The sequence below is a fragment of the Chiloscyllium plagiosum genome, unplaced genomic scaffold (genome assembly GCF_037043375.1).
Source record: "Chiloscyllium plagiosum isolate Xiang-an unplaced genomic scaffold, Cpla_swu_hap1 HiC_scaffold_8, whole genome shotgun sequence".
In the NCBI taxonomy this organism is placed as follows: domain Eukaryota; kingdom Metazoa; phylum Chordata; class Chondrichthyes; order Orectolobiformes; family Hemiscylliidae; genus Chiloscyllium; species Chiloscyllium plagiosum.
The window spans coordinates 117,887,031-117,903,956 of record NW_028270146.1 but is presented as its reverse complement, the minus strand read 5'-3'; the positions used below and the strand labels follow the sequence as shown (position 1 = coordinate 117,903,956).

At 44.7% G+C, this 16,926-nt stretch overlaps 1 long non-coding RNA gene across 1 annotated transcript in view; it reads right to left on the bottom strand.

Annotated features, from left to right (window-relative positions):
- Positions 1–8,818: 8,818 nt before the first annotated feature.
- Positions 8,819–16,926, bottom strand: part of LOC122547854 (uncharacterized) — a 30,454-nt gene continuing 22,346 nt past the window's right edge. The window contains exons 6-7 of the long non-coding RNA XR_015757803.1: positions 14,222–14,328; positions 8,819–9,008 (exon numbers count right to left, since the gene is read on the bottom strand). This is a non-coding gene — a long non-coding RNA (uncharacterized LOC122547854). The remainder of the gene's footprint in view (positions 9,009–14,221; positions 14,329–16,926) is intronic.

Sequence of the window (16,926 nt, the reverse complement as noted above, 5' to 3'; positions counted from 1 at the left end):
TCAAGCTTTGTAAGGTCATAATTAACTACTGTAAACTATCTGTTGACAATCGCCCATGTGACTGATATGCCTTTGTCTAATTCCTATTAAATATACTGTCTCTGTGGGTAAGGCAGAGATTCATGAAGAAGAGTCTCTACAAGTAGACACTCGGCTACTTTAGAGACGCTTTGAAACTCTCGCCGGCTGTCCAATAATAAAGCTACTGCTGTTGCATCGTCTGGATTTGTGGAACAAAATAGGCATCAACTATGAAGGATATGAGTGATCTTCAGTCTGTGGCGTTCAGACTTACTGGAGTGATTCACTGATGAAGAACATGCAGTCACTGGATTGATTTGAAGAAATTGCGACTTTCTTTGAAGTGATGAAGTTGGATATATTTTTGATAGAGCTGTATAAGATTATAACAGACCTAGATATAGCAGACAAAAATATCTGTATTTGATAGGTGATGGCACAAGAGTTAAGGTCAGATGTAAGGTTTTGAGACAGCAGGAGATGAGCAAGTGTTTCTGCTGACTGTATTGGCTGGAAATATGCAGAACATGTTGCCTATTATGGTGGTGCAAGTAGAGAAGATCAATGATTGATAAAAACAATTAGATCAGTTCTGAGGGCAATAAACTTGCAGAGTTTATGGTACGTATGGGGGATGAGAATATGGGATTCTGCTACAGAGAGCCAGCTTGGATTTGATGGGCCTCTTTCTGTGCTATAATGCATTTTATTTGGACTTGCTTAACTTGCTCTGGTCACTGATTAAGTTGTTATTTAGGTAAATCTACTCAGTGTTCCTACTCAGACCAATACAGGCTGTCCCTCCATAGCAGGGGATAATGTTTACTGCTTTATACTGAGTTCTTGGGGGGGGGGGGGGGGGGGGTGCGGGCTAACGGTGTGTGTAACAGTCTGCGAGCATTTATCTGAAATGGCAAAACACCAGTGCAGCCACACTAGGGACCGACTCTGGAAATGTGGGGAATGCCAGAAGGGAATTATTTACCCATCCCACCTGGAAACTGGCCAAACCAGTCAGACTGGGGAGCTGTTCACCTGCTCTGTGTGTGTGTGTAGGGGGGGCGGGGGAAGGGATTCACTCAGGCATCCATCCTGCTGAGATGCCAGTTAATTTACTGATAGCCACAGTTGAAGGATTTTTTTCTCTTTTTCATGCCAAGTAATGAACAATGGTTTTGGCAGCTCATAAAGTTGTGCACATAGAGATCTTAGCTTTGGAAATGTTCACAACATTGTTGAACATGCATAGATTCACACTGGGTACAGACTTTTATGTTCCTTTATTCATTCACAGGATGAAGGTGTCGCTGGCCCGGCAGTATTTACTGCCCATCCCTAATTGCCTAGAGGGCAGGTAAGAGTCAACCACATTGCTGTGAGTCTGAAGTCACAATGTTGGCCAGACCAGGTAAGGATGGCAGCTTCCTTCCTGAAAGGGCATTAGCGAACCAGATGGTTTTTTCTGACAATCGATTAATGGTCATCATTAGACTCTAAATTCACAAGTTTTTTTAAATTGAATTCAAATCCCCCATCTGCTGCAGCAGGCTTTGAACCCAGGTCTCCAGAACACTATCTGGAGTTTTAGATTAATTGTCCCGCGACAATATCACTCGGCCAATACTTCCCCACATCGCTGTCCATCTGCACAGAGTGAACAGCGATTTTCTGGTTCATCAGGACTGGATAATCACACATACGTTTGCTCAATGATTGCAGGAGTTGGATGTTGATTGGAAATTGACATCCATCTCCAAACCATGTATTCTGGGGTTTGTTTCTGGTGATGATTGGAAGCACCATCAGTCTTGTTATCTTTTGGGGATAAAAACAGTTTCAATTAGCTTTCTGTTAAATGCATGGCAATCAATTCTATCTCACAACTCTTAGGCAGATTAGTTTCTTTTGAAGGGCTCTCCATCTCCCCAACCTCCTCCACCTTCACCCCCAACAGTACAATAATCTCATAGAGTCTCTTTGTGACTATGAATGAGACAATCTTATCTGCTGCTTCTTTCCCTAATCCTGTGTCAAGTTGGATCTTAAACTCCCCTTGCTGCAGTTGTGGTCCTGCATCATTGTACAGTGTTGCTCGTATTTCATGTCTTGGCCTATCAGTGTTCATGATACTGCATGTAGTATATGGGCCAATAGTGTAAGAGTTTAGCTCTTTCCTTCCACCAACAGCAATAGAATTGTACTCCAACAAAACTTACAGAATCACGGCCCCGCATATCCCCCAACTTACCTCTTACCATCAAACTAGAGTATCAATCCTCATTCAACTGAGAGAATTCAGGAGGCATGTCAGTTACAGCAGCATGAATACCTAAAAATGAGGTGTTAACCTGATGAAGTTCTCAAAGAGGACTACTTGTGTGCCTAACAGCATAAGCAGCAAGCGATAGACAGAGTGAAGCAATCCGGAAAACAACAGAACAGATCTAAGATCTGCAGTCCAACCAAATCCAGTTGTGAATGAAGTCAGAGCACAGCTGGAGTTCTGAGAACAATTCTCTTCAAGATAGTAATAATTTTAAAGAGATGTTTAAAAAGTATGGTGACTTGAGTATAATGGAAGAAGTTGATTGGTGGGTAGCTGATAATCTTGTTTTAATCTGAAGTTAATTTAGGATTAGTTAACAAATAAACACATGGTAGGGAATCCCAGCCCCATGGAGTGCACATCCAGTTCCATGTGGGAAATCCAAGACACTTCTTGTGTGAGTGACAACCACAAGAACACGGAGGTGACACAGGAAATGTCAAGAACACTCGTTTGACTGCAGTTAAAGTACTACACACGCTTCTGATCCCCACATTCAAGGGTTGATGTGATCACACCAGAGAGGGTACAGAGGAGATTGATCAGAATATTTCTACAATTGGAAAATTTCTGCTCTGAGGAAAGGTTGGATAGGCTGGGGATGATTTCCGAGGAGGATGAGGTGAGATTTAATTGAAGTGATAAAATGCTGAAGAATCCAGATCGAGTGGATAGGAAGGAGCTATTCATTAACTGAGAGGTCAGAAACTGGAGGATTTAGATTGAAACTAATTCCCAGAAAGAAGAGGAAGGGAGAATTCATTTCACTCGGAGATGGTGGGGAGCAGGAACGCATTGATGGGACAGTAACCTGCATCACATTAGAATAAAAGGACATGGATGTAACTGAGATGCTGGAACATGCAGGGCTGCTGACTAAAGTCTGCAGAATGGGATCATTGTGATTTATTTAACATTTCTCCAGAATATTAAACTCAAGTCCAATTTGAGAATTTATGAACACCACCCAACCTGAATTCCAAATGTCAGAATAAATTTATCAGAAAGTTACAGCACAAATCAAGGCCACTTGGCCTATCCTGCATGTGTTGGCTGTAATAAAATGACCCAGGCTTTACAGCGTTCTGTACTCACCAATGAGAGCAACAATTTCAGACTGCGTACTCTGCCCTCCATGTTGTTATAATCTGTTTTTTCAATGTATTTCTTTGACAGCTGCTCCCCTTGTTTCCTGGTTTCTTTCCCAGCCCTAACTCCATTCCCCATAGCCTTGAGGGACTACCATTTCTGAAATTTAATCTCTTCTGCGTTCCCCCGTGTGACAGACTGTCTTTTTGTCCTTGTCTCACCCCCACCTTGCTCACAACTCGTTACATTTCTGATGTTTCCCAGACCTCTGTGACTTCACAGCACCCCCTGAGTCAGTGGCACGAGTTTTGAATTCTCTTCCTTATGAGATAATTGGAAATCTTTCTGGCTGCAGTTTCCCCCAGATTTTATTTTGGAAAAAAAAGAGGATTTGCGTCAGAATCAAGTACTTGTGAGCCTTCATCCACAATCCTGAGCACTTAGACATAATATGTGACTCTCCCACAGATGTGTAGGTTAGGTGGGTTGGATTAGCCATGCTAAATGTGGGTTTATGGAGGTAGGGTGGGACAGCAGGTCATTGTAGACTCGATGGACCGAATAGTCTCTTTGTGCGCCTAAGGGAATTCTGTAATTCTAAATACTTATGATTGTTGTCACATTTTCCTAAGTCCAGGTTCATTCAATTCAGGTACACATGCTGCCTTTTGTGTTTCTGTGGGTGCTCACTCAATCCTTTCGTTCTGTTTTACATCAATTTCACACTGTATGTGAGGGTGGGAATGAATCCGTAAAAATAAATACTCCAACTGAAACTCGTCACAAGTCAGGAACTGGTTCTGCTACTAGCATCACTCACAACAGGAAAATAAAGGTTCAGTCACAAATCTGACAGAAACGCAGTGGTTATTAGTCACCAGGAAAGGCTTAACATCTTAAAACTCTTAAGAAAAGAGGAGGCTGAGAGACAGCTTGGTACAAGTAGGAAGCTTTGTGTCTGTGCTTTCAGAGATTTGAGGTTGAAATCATTGGGCTGGAAGCATGTTTCATTGCCCCAGGTCATCAAAGGTGCTATCTAAATGTGCATCTTTCTTTCTGCCCATCTGTCTGAGTCAACAATCAGATGGATAGGTAATTGTCTGAGTGTTTTCCCGAATCCCTGATTGTGAGGGGAGGCAGATTCAATCTCAGGTGCCAGCTGCCTCTAGTCCACCCACATGGGCATGTTGAAGAGCATGACAGGAGAATGGATTTAAACCGAGAGTTCAGTGCCAGAATGAAATAGGAAGCAGCAATTACACGGGACTTTTGGATCCCACGGGATAGAGACTCCAGGATTAGTCCTTGTTGGCATTCCCGTAGTCACACGAGGCAGCATTCCATGATGAGAGTTAAATCCGGGTGGCAGTGGAGGGAGCCACTGAAGATTAGCAGGTTTAGTTCAAACACAGGAGGTTTGTTCAGTCAGTAACAGTGTTAGACATGAATGTGAAGTGAGCATTGAGGGGAAATGTTACCACAAGTTGCAGATGGATAACTTTCATTGGAACAGGAGGACGCCATTCAGCCTTTCAACACTGCTCTGTCATTCAATAGATCATGGCTTATTTGTGGCCTAAGATGCAATGTTCAAAACTCTCCAAACTCATCAATAAACTCATCTGCAACAGACAAGATCAATATTCAAAAACGAAACATCTGCAAATGCTGGGAAATCAGGAACAAAAACAGAAATTGCTGGAAAAATTCAACAGATCTGGCAGCATCTGTGGAGAGTGAACCTTTGGGTCCAGTGACCGGTCAGGTGACCACCTGCAGCTGACCATTCTGCCTTTTCTTTAACACTCTCTGGAACAGGTTCTGGTGCGAGGGGAATGAGACTGTCAATAACAACTTAGAAAATAGGAGGACGTGCTCAATCAGAATAAAACACATTTTGGTCTTTCACTTTTAATTCAACTGCAAAAATTAATCATGATCATTTCAGAAATAAGATAATAGGCCAGAAATCAACTCTTCAGGTCATTAGATTAGATTACTTACAGTGTGGAAACAGGCCCTTCGGCCCAACAAGTCCACACCGCCCCGCCGAAGCGCAACCCACCCATACCCCTACATTTATCCCTTACCTAACACTACGGTCAATTTCCCATGGCCAATTCACCTTACCTGCACATCTTTGGACTGTGGGAGGAAACCGGAGCACCAGGAGGAAACCCACGCAGACACGGGGAGAACGTGCAAACTCCAAACAGTCAGTCGCCTGAGGCGGGAATTGAACCTCTCTGTACCTGTGTCTCACTTGTGTTCACCGAGACACTCATTCAATCTGACCGCTTTATAAACCCTGCCCGGATATTTCCTTAGAGGGCTCAGAATGAAATATTCACTGAATTGTTACTGCGCCACCGTGCCTCCCATTGAGTCTGGGAAACTGTTAATTCTAACCTAGTCCAGCCTACATGTGAATCTAGACACTGAATAACGTGGTTGACTCTGAACCATCTCTTGGGCAGTTAGAATGGATGACAAATGCTGCCCCAGCAAGTGATGCCGTGATCCCACAAACAAACAAAACAAATCCAATCGCTGTGGTTACTTGTGAACTCGCCGGTGTTATTGGAAGAGGATGAATGGGACGGTTTATGGGGTTAATAGAGAAGAATGGCATTCAGTGAGGTGATCCTTTGGAGAACTGATGAGCCAATCAGCCTCCTTTTGCGCAGTAGCAATTCAGTGAATATTTCATTCTAAGGAAATATCCGGGCAGGGTTTATAAAGACGTCAGATTGAATGAGTGTCTCGGTGAACACAAGTGAGACACAGGTACAGAGAGGTTTTGGGACGGATTAAATTATATTTTATATATTTGCACAGTCATCAACTTTACATCAGTTAAAACTGGGAGTGTAATAGAGCAGCAAATAAATCTTAAACATTTATGCATCGAAAGGGGATGCTGGGTAAAGATACCGTAGTTAGTGCTTATTTTATTCCAGGCACAGCAGTCTAGGAGCACATCCTTCCTGTATCTATCCTCTCTAGCTCTTGAAGATTTTTGTTCCTTTGAAGGGTATCATGTTTAGATACTCCAGAGAAGTCAGCTTCAAGCTCCTCAATCTCTCCTGCCAGGGCAATGCTGCTGTTAGAATTCAATTCACTGGTGCATGTTACTGGCTGCTTCATGGACTGGAACTGACAATTGAGACTGAAAGGTTACTGTATAAAATATCTTCAATGGTATTGCCAGACGTGAGTGGTTTTAGGAAAATGACCTTGACTACCAGGCATTGAGTGTCAGAGCACTTCCTGTTGTGGGGCATCCTGTTTAGATTCAATCTATTGATAACTATTAGAACTGACTTGCAGTGGCTCTGTCAAAGTGGTCAGAGCATTATGGCTGTCATCGAAGCTGGTAACAAACTTCCCATGGGTTAAAAATCGTAAATGATAGAGTATGTACGAAATCTGATGGCACTGTTGGAGTATTGATGTTGTTGTTAATCACATTAACTCGGCTGGAGTTGACTCAATTTATATTGTCTCTTTCTGAATCTCAGGATGTCTCTCTGGGCAATAAGTCTCCAATAAACAGCAATGTGACAATGCACAGGGATCATCTGTTTTGATTTAAATTGGGATTATAGCACTGCTGCTTCACAGCACCAGATACAAGGTTGGAGTCCAGCCTTAGTCAACAGACTGCGTGGAGTTTGCACATTCCCCTATGATTGTGTGAGCCCCCTCCAGGTGCTCTGGTTTCCTCCCACAGTTCAAAGATTTGTGGGTTAGGTGGATCAGTTGTGCGAAATTGCCCACAGTGTCCAGGATTGTGCAGACTCGGTGGATCAGCCATGGGAAATGCAGTGTTACAAGGATGGAGTGCTCCAGTTGGGATGCTCTTTGGATGGTTGGTGGGGTTTGATGGGCCAATGCTCTCCTGCCACACTGTCGGGATTCTATTCTATGATTGAGGATAAAGCAGGGTGTCCTTAGAGAAGGAGTATGTGGTATGTATCAATGCTCTCGATGCCTTTGGATAGAGGTGGGCATCGTAGGGGATACAGTGCTTTACCTCCACTGCTTCCCTCTCACCCCTAACTACTTTGATTTGGTCCCTTCCCACTCTGTCATTTGTAATGGTTTGCTTTGCCTGTAATGGGCTTTGTTTGTAAACATTCAATTGGTTACACGGGTGGTTTACTGCAGGTGATTATATATTAACAAAACCCAAAATGGCGTAATGATGAACGTGGGAATGTTGCTCAGCTGTGTGAGATAACACTGGAATCAACCAATGAGAAACAAAGAAGTATGTGACCCATTCACACAGCTGTGTGATGGGCGGCACGGTGGCTCGCACTGCTGCCTCACAGCGCCAGAGACCTGGGTTCAATTCCCGCCTCAGGCGACTGACTGTGTGGAGTTTGCACGTTCTCCCCGTGTCTGCGTGGGTTTCCTCCGGGTACTCCGGTTTCCTCCCACAGTCCAAAGATGTGCAGGGTCAGGTGAATTGGTGTTAGGTAAGGGGTAAATGTAGGGGTATGGGTGGGTTGCGCTTCAGCGGGTCGGTGTGGACTTGTTGGGCTGAAGGGCCTGTTTCCACATTGTAACGTAATCTAATCTGTAATCTAAACTAACACTTCTGGGTACGGGAAATGGGGGGGAAATAGAACACTTCACAGCTCACAAAAGAATCACTCAAAAGCAGTTAAATCAAACCAATGGTGTAGAAAGGGAAGGAATATTTCCCTGGAGCTTGAGTAACTGGAAAGTGATGGTTTCCGGGAATAGACAGGATTTTGTTTTACAGGGCGTTTGAAATTTTTAAAACTGTTATATTCAGATAGTTTCATTTCTTTTCGTTTAGTTTTATTTACAATATTTTAAAACTAAATTCACAAACCTGGTGTTAAAGACAAATGATAAATAAAATCCATCAAACCGTCCCTCACTGAAAACTGATGTGGAGGTGCAATCTCCTGCAGAATCCCTGCCCTGCTTATGTCTTTCTACCGCGGCTCCATCGCTATATACATACCTGGGAGATAGCAGCAGGAGGCCATTTGGCCTTTCAATCCTGCTCCACGATTCAATGGGAAACAGCTGACCATCCAGCTCAGTCTCCTGTTCCTGCTGTGTTCCAATCCCCTTTCATGACTTTACCTCAAACAACTATATCCAAGTCCTCCTTGGGCTTCACTGCCTTTTGTTCCAGTGGCGTTGCTATGTAACTGTGTGGGTGTAGGCAGGGGTAATGTGATGGTGCTGGCTCCTGGAGGATACACCCAGCGTCCCTCGTCATCCTGCAGTAACATCAATTGGGTTTCAGCAACTCGAGATAGAAACAGTTTCCAGGATAAGGGCATCACTGGCTCAGCCAGCATTTATTCCCCATCTCTCCTTACCCTTGAGAAGATGGTAGTGAGCTGCTGTCTTGTACCATTCACAGTCCATTTGGCGCAGAGAGACCGACAATGCCGTGAGGAGAGTGTTGCCGGATTTTGGCCGAGTGATTCTCCATCTTTGGTTCTTCAAATGCTGGTTAACTTTATCACGATCGGCAAATGATGTTGAGATTTCAGTCTGCAAATCTTCACCATCTAGCACCCTGTATAAAGGAATATGTACAGATTAGAAATTCAGAGCAGACAATTCTATTTTCTCTGGAATATCTTTTTCCTCATTCTTCCCCCAAAGCTGTAACCCTCCAGCCCACCTACTCTCTCCCACCATTCTGACTCTACTATCTCTAATATACACCCTTCACATTCTCATGGAGTTACTGATAAACAGATCCATACACCACTTCCCGTCCCTGGTTAGACTCTGCACCCTTTCCGGGTTCACTTCCTTTCCTTTCAGTTGCTGCAAGTCAATAATTTAACAGCAGAATGAAACAAAAAGAAACAGACAGGGAGATGGCAGATCCTGGACAGAAGAGGAACCTTCAGTCTGGGAGAATGGGTCACATCCTTCTTTGTCAAGGAAAAGAAAGGACTGTAGGACAAGGAATAATCTGCCATGGGTGGCTAAGGAAATAAGAGTCCATCAAACTGAAATAGAATGCATACAAATTGCCAAAGACAGACAGTCGCCCATGGCCGGAATCGAACCCGGGTACCCGGTGCTGTGAGGCAGCAGTGCTAATCACTGAGCCGTCTCTGTTGAGTGGAGGGGACATGACTGGAGGACTGGGTCAATGGGATTGTGAACAGTGAATGAATATGGAGGACACTGGGGGATGGACAGGTCAGTGAGGGACAGGATAAGTGCAGCAGCAGGAGGGGATCCTGGACAAACTGAGCAATGGGAGAGTCTGACAGGAGTGAAACTACAGAAAGGTTCCGTTTGGAGGCTCAGGCAGGGACAGCTGGGAGACAGTATGGCCTGATGGCTTGGGCAGGTTTACTAATCAGCCTCTTCAAAGGGATACAGGGACTGCCTTTCAAAAGGAACTCACCTGTGTTGGTGACATTAACAAGACTCAATACAGAGTCACTGACAAAATGCTGGCGTACTTGAACTTCATCCAGAATATGAACACCTATAACTGGGCAACGCAGACCCCAATGTACAGAGTTAAATCCTGGATACTAATAACAGCTTTGTGCATGGGAAATCATATCTCATGAATTTGACTCTGTTTTTTTGAAGAAGTAACAAAGAGGATTGCTGAGGTCAGAGCATGGGCATGATCTACATGGACTTCAGTAACGTGTTTGACAAGGTTCCTCACGGGAGACTGGTCAGCAAGGTTAGATCGCATGGAGTACAGAACTGGCCCGAAGGTAGAAGGCAGAGGGGGCTTTTCAGGCTGAAGGCCTGTGACCAGTGGAGTGTCACAAGGATCGGTGCTGGATCCACTACTTTTCGTCATTTATATCCATGATTTGGATGTGAACATAAGAGGTATTGTTAGTAAGTTTGCAGATGACACCAAAAATGGGAGGTGTAGTAGACAGTGAAAGAGATTACCTCAGAGTACAAGAGGATCTGGATCAGATGGGTGAATGGATTGAGGAGTTCAGTTTAGAAAAATGCGAGCTGCTTCATTTTGGAAAAACAAACTTTAGCAGGATTGATACAGTTAATAGTAAGTTCCTGGGGAGTGCTGCTAAACAAAGAGTCCTTGGAGTGCAGGTTCATAGTTCCTTGACAGTAGAGTATCAAGTAGATAGGATAGTGAAGGCCGCAGTTGGTCTGCTTGTCTTTATTGGTCAGAGCATTGATTATAGGGGTTGGGAGGTCATATTGCGGTTGTACAGGATATTTCAAAAGTTGCTGAATCAATATTCCATAGAATTCTGTTCCCCTTCCTATCAGATGGATGTTCTTAAACTTTAAAGAGATCAGAAAAGAATTATAGCATCTTGCCAGGGTTGGATAGGCTGTTTTCCCTGGAGCGTCAGAGGCTGAATGGTGACCTGAAAGAGATTTTTAAAATCAGGCTTGACATGGATACGGTAATAGACAAGTTTTTTGCCCTACAGTGGGGGAGTACAGAACTAGGGGACTGTGGGGGAGTGTAGGCAGACAGGGGGTGGGACCGAAATGGGTGGGGAAAGAGAGGGGGTGCACAGAGACAGGTGGGGACAGAAAGTGGGACTAGAGAGGAGGGGAACAGACAGGGGGAACAGAGGTGGCTGACAGAAAGGGGGGACAGACCGGGGGTGGGGGTGGGGGGTGGGGGGGGGGGGGGGGGGGGAGGCAACCAACAAAGGGGGGGGAAGAGACGGTGGGTGGGGGAGGAAGAGGGGGCATGGGGGAACAGGCCGACAGAGTGGGGGGGGAACGGACAGAGTGGGGGGAGACGGGGGGAGCAGACAGAGCGGGGGGAGACTAGGGGAACAGAGGGGGATGATGGAGAGTTATTTTATACATCTAAAACTCAACCCTGTTCCTATTTTCTCCTCCTCACCTTAATTCCATCTGAAGGGCTCAGAACAACTGTATAGTTGTTGGAAAGTAGAGTTTCAGGGAGATCAGGTGCTGAACAGGGCATTTGGGACACTAACATTGAATGGAATGTGCTGATTCGATTCGATTCCACTGTCTGTGGGGTGTTTGCACATTCTCCCTGTGTGTCTGCGTGGGCTTCATCTGGATGCTCTTAATTTCCTCCCACAAATCCAAAGACATGCAGGTTAGCTGGATTAGCTTTGGGTAATGGTAGGTTACAGAGTTAGGGTGGGATGCTGTTCCGATGGTTGGTATAGTCTCATGGGCCGAAGGCCTGCTTCCACACTGTAGGGATCCTGTCACTGAGTATAGGGATTAGGAGGTCACGTTGTGGCTGAGTTGGGCATTGGTGAGGCCAGTTTTAAAATACTGCATTCAATTGTGGTCTCCCTGATTTCAGAAAGATGTTACCAGAATAGGACTCAACCTCTTAATGACAAGTTCCTGGGAAGTGCTGACAGACAAACAGACCATGCAGTGTGGGTTGATAGTTCCTTGAAAGTGTGGTTGAAGGTAGACAGGTCGGTGAAGGTGGTGTGCGACATGCTAGCTGTTATTGGGCAGTGCATCGAGGATAGGAGTTGGGAGACCATGTTTCGGTTGTACAGTTTATTGGCTCGGACACTTTTGCAAGCCCCATACTACTCTCAATTCCAGTCTCCCTGCTATAGGATGGATGTTGGGAAACTTGCAAGAGTTCAGAAAAGCTTTTCCAGGGTGTTGCTAGTACTGGAACATTTGAACCATAGGGAGAGGCTGAATCGGCTGAGGCTATTTCCCTGCAGCACTGGACACTTTAGGTGGCTTTATCGAACTTTATAAAATCATGAGGAGCAATGATAGGGTGACTAGTCATGGTTTCTTTTTTCCAAGGATAGGGGAGACCAAACAAATGTGAATCTTTTTTCCAAGGTGGAAATGACAAATTCTAAAGAAGAGATGGCAAGTTTAAAGGAAATGAAAACCGAAACAACTGAAGATACTGTAAACCAGGAAGAGAAACAGAAGTTTCTGGAAAAGGTCAGCAGGTCTAGCAGCATCTGTGAAAAGAAATTAGAGTTAATGTATCTGAGGAAGGGTGACCAGACCCGAAACTTTAACTGATTTTTCTTCACAGATGTTGCATGACCTGCTGAGCATTTCCAACAACATCTGTGCAAGTTTAAAGGGAGTTGTTTGGAGTATATACCTGAGAGTAACTTTATAAAGTGCGAGTCAGACCACATCTGGAGTAATGACAGAAGTTTTGGTCCCTTTATTTAAGGAAATACATCAATTCATCAGAGGCATTTCACAGAATATTGACTGGGATGAACCCTTGTTTGCAGGGATTATCTTTTAAGAAAAGGCTGAAGAAGTTCGGACTCTACTCACTGGATTTGGGATGAATGAGAGGTGATCTCATTGTAACATGTAGGATTCTTAAGGAGTTTGACAGGGTAAATACTGGGAGGATGTTTCCCATCATGAGGGAGTCTGGAACCAGATTCTGGGTCAGTCACGGAATCACGGGTTCTGTTTTGGATTCGTCAAGTTTAAGGCAACACCGACACAGGTCAGTGGTTTCAGTAGCAATGGAGCTGGGGTGAGGTGGAGACAAGCAACATTTTAAGAGATTAGACTTCCTGGGTGTTTGTGATTGTGTAGAGGTCTGATGAGAAGGTCACCTTGGGGTCAGATATGAGAGCAATATTGTGAAGAGTGTGGTTCTGCCCCAGATAGTTCCCAGGAAGAGGGAGGGGCTCAGCAGTAAGGGAAAGTAATTTGTAATAGCAACTGAAGGGAATGGGTTTAACCATTGCAGCGTTCCGTTGCAGGAAATTGCAGCCGATCCCGTAGTGGGAGAATGATGAGCAGTTTGATAACTGAGTAATGGAGAGGGATGATGAGGAGGGAGAGCTGGGCATTGTCAGTGTACATGTGAAACCTAACATGGTGCTTTTGGACGATGTCATCTCCTGGCAGTATGTAGGTAAGAAACAGGAGGGACCAAGGAGAGATTCTTAAGGGACACCAAATACAAGGAATTCAGAAAGGAAAGGGAGAGTTGGGATGGAGCAGGTTTTTCCAACAACGGTGGGGTCAAATATTAGTTTGTAGCAGAATGGGAGAGAAGGACATAACCAGAAAAGACAGACAGATAGAACAAACAACAATATCTGTGAATTGGTGAGGAGGAGTGATGAGGAGGAGGAGCAGCCCAACTCCAAAAGCACTATTTCTACATTAGTGACGTCACCCAACTCCACCCTAGTCTCAGCTCATTGACTGAAATACTCGTCCATCCCTGTGTTATCTCCAGACTTCGTTATCCAAACACACTCCTGGCCAGCCTCCCACATTCAACTTACATGCAATCTCAAGAGTATCTAAAACCCTACTGCCCAAGTGCTCACTTGTACCAAAACTTGTTGATCCATCAAAAGGCTCCTATTAACAAGCAACAATTTAAAATTCTCACCCTTGATGTAATTCCTGGCTGTGAACATCCCTGTCTCCCTGCACCACACAACCTGTGAGACCCCGACAGCTCATTTTCTTTCAGACTCCCAACGATGTGTTTATTCATTGCTTCAACTGTCTGGCTGTTTCTACTGTTGCCAAGGCAACACGGTCTGGAATTCCCACCCTAACCCTCTCAGACCTGCTTTCGTCCTTTAAGGTATTCCTGAAAACCTGCTTATTTGGCAACTCTTTTGATCACCTGACCTAATATCCCCATCTGTGGCCTTATGTCAGAAGTTCTCAATAGTATTTCTGTGAAATTATAAACATGATTAAAAAAAACAAACTGTTGTTGATTTGCATATACATTGTCAACTCTTCACTGTCGCTGAGTGAATAATCTATAACAGCTCTTACCCAAACACATTGTGGGAGCACCTTCACCACACGAATTGCAGCTGTACAAGGAAGTCAAACATCACCTTCTCCACAGGCAATGGGGCTTTGGCACTGATCATTGGTATCTGTGGAGGGAGAAACACACAGTTGATATTTCAGGGAGTGAAAAATGCATTATAGGGAGGGATAATGGTGCAGAATTTGGGATTTTCAAATTTGTGTTTTACAATGTGCACTAAGTTCTATAAAACCTCTCATCCCATACCATGAAAATTTCCTTCTCTTCCTGGTCAATGTGTCTTTCCTTTCCCCTGCCCTTCACTTTCACACATTTCCAATGCCTTGGTCACAACAACACTGCGCTGTCAGTGACGTTTATCACGTGGTTGAGTATTGTCCCGCCCTACATTCACTCCGATTGGTTGAAGGACCAACTAGCACCTCTAGCCCCCGTTCCCCCACTCTTATTGGTCCTGCGCTGACATCAATAATCCGAGGCCCATTGTGGGCTGGAGCATGCTCAGTGCTTCCTGCTTTTGCTGCTGTTCATCAGGTATGAGAGAGAGGGCTCATCCCTGTTTCTCCTGATGTCAGACAATAGCAACAACTACCTGTATTGTATGGAGCCTTTCACATTGACCAATCTCCTAAAATGCTTCACGAATGATGGAAACGTTGATTAAAAAGAACGATTTTTAGATACATCTTTAAGGCGGAGAGGGGGGGTTAGGGAGGATATTCCAAAGGTTTGTGTCCTCGGCAGCTACAATCGTGGAGTGATATAGGTGGGCAACAGCTTACAATGGAGACAGTTAGTGGCTAACCATAGGTTAACAACCTCATGTCGTAGCCCCCTACCCAACCCACCAGGCCTTGTTCTCACAGCCTGCCATTACACACTACCTATGGTTAGCCACTAACAGTCTCCATTAACAGCTAGTCACCCTCCCCAGCCAGATCGTTATCCTTTATCCAACCGTTCTTCTCACTCTATCCCCACCTATCCTTTACTCCTTTTATCTTCCCCCCACACTAACTTCTGCACATAAACTGACTTCTTTTCTCAGTAACATCTGTCCTGAGGAAGGGACACTAGGTCTGAAACTTTAACTATGATTTCTCATCACAGATACTGCCAGACCTGCTGAGCTTTTCCAGAACCTCCTGGTTGTTGTTTCTGATTTACATCTTCCGCAGTTCTTTTGGTTTTAATTTACCGGGAGTTTGTAATTCAGGTCCAACAGCCTCTGTCCCAGTCTCTGCTGTCTCTCCCAACCCCAAACAGTGACACTGCACCTGCACAGCTCATGGACAGGTGTTGTCTTGCTGGCCACACCCCTCATTCAATCCCATGGCTGCAGGACCACACAGACTCTCCTCCCATTGGTCTGGAGCTGCCGTCAATCAGCCGGGCCCCATTGTGATGAGAGTGGAGGGCTAATCCCTCTCTCTGCCCTGGGATGAGCTTCATCATTCACAGTGAATGGGGCAGTATCACAGAGCACAGGGGCTGGGGGCTATTCAGCCCATTGGGGCTGTACTGTCTCCCTCTGGAGATGCTGCAAATCTGTCCCAAGTCCCCTCCCTTGTGCCCATAGCTCCCCAAATCTTTCCTTAAAAAGTAAAATTCCAAGTCTGTTTCAGAATACCTGCTGAATCGGTGTCGTTCAGACTGTTCCAAATGCTCAGAACTTACTGAGTAAAATAGTGTTCACATTTTCACCTTGTATTATTTGCCAATTACTTGAAAGTAGTTACTAAAAATTGTGACAGTGTTAACAATCCCTCTCTCTCTCTGCAAATTCAAGATCTTGGAACCTAATCTGCACCAGATCGAAATCACTGCTTCACCTTCTCAGCTCCAAGGATAATTATCTGTGCTTCAGCTACCTCTCCACAAAATAGAGGAATGCATCTTAATTTATTAAGATCAAAGAAACAGACCTTCGGTCCAACAAGGAATCCTAAGCTAATGGATTCCCATTTACCATCTATTGGCCTGTATCCATCAAAACCCTTCCTAGTCATGTACCCAATTGGAAGCCTTTTAAATGTTGTGATTTTATCAGCCTCCACTACTTCATCTGGTAACTCCTCCCATACACACACCACACTCAGCTTGAAAACGTTGCCACTTAGATCCCTTTTCAATCTTTGCCCTCTCAACTTAAACCCAGGTGCTCTAGTTTTGGACCCACCTAACCTGAGGAAATAGGAACCCAGCTGCTCACCTTATCCACGCCCCTTGTGATTTTATAAATCTCCATGAAGTCACCTCACAGTCTTTGACTCTTCACAGAAAATAGCCCCAGCCTATTCAGCCTCCCCCTGTAGCCCAAATCCTCCAATCCTGGCAACGTTTTTGTAAATCTTGTCCAAACCTTTTCAAGTTTCACAGCATCATTCCCAGAACAGGAAAATTCAAACTGAAAACAGAATTCCAGAAGTGGCTTAATCAACGTCCTGTCCAGCCACAATATGACATCCCAGTTTCTGTATTCAATGCATTGACCAATAACGGAGAGCGTTAATGGAGTCCCATTGCCAGCGGTTCACCCTTATCCCTCTAAAGTCTTCCTCTTCATGTACCCAATCAAAAGCCTTTTAAATGCTGCAATTATACTATCCTCCACCCCTTCCTCTGGCAGTTCATTCCATACTTGCAATGCCCTCAACATGAATAAGATGCCCCTTAGCTCCCTTTTAAATCTTTCCCCTCTCAC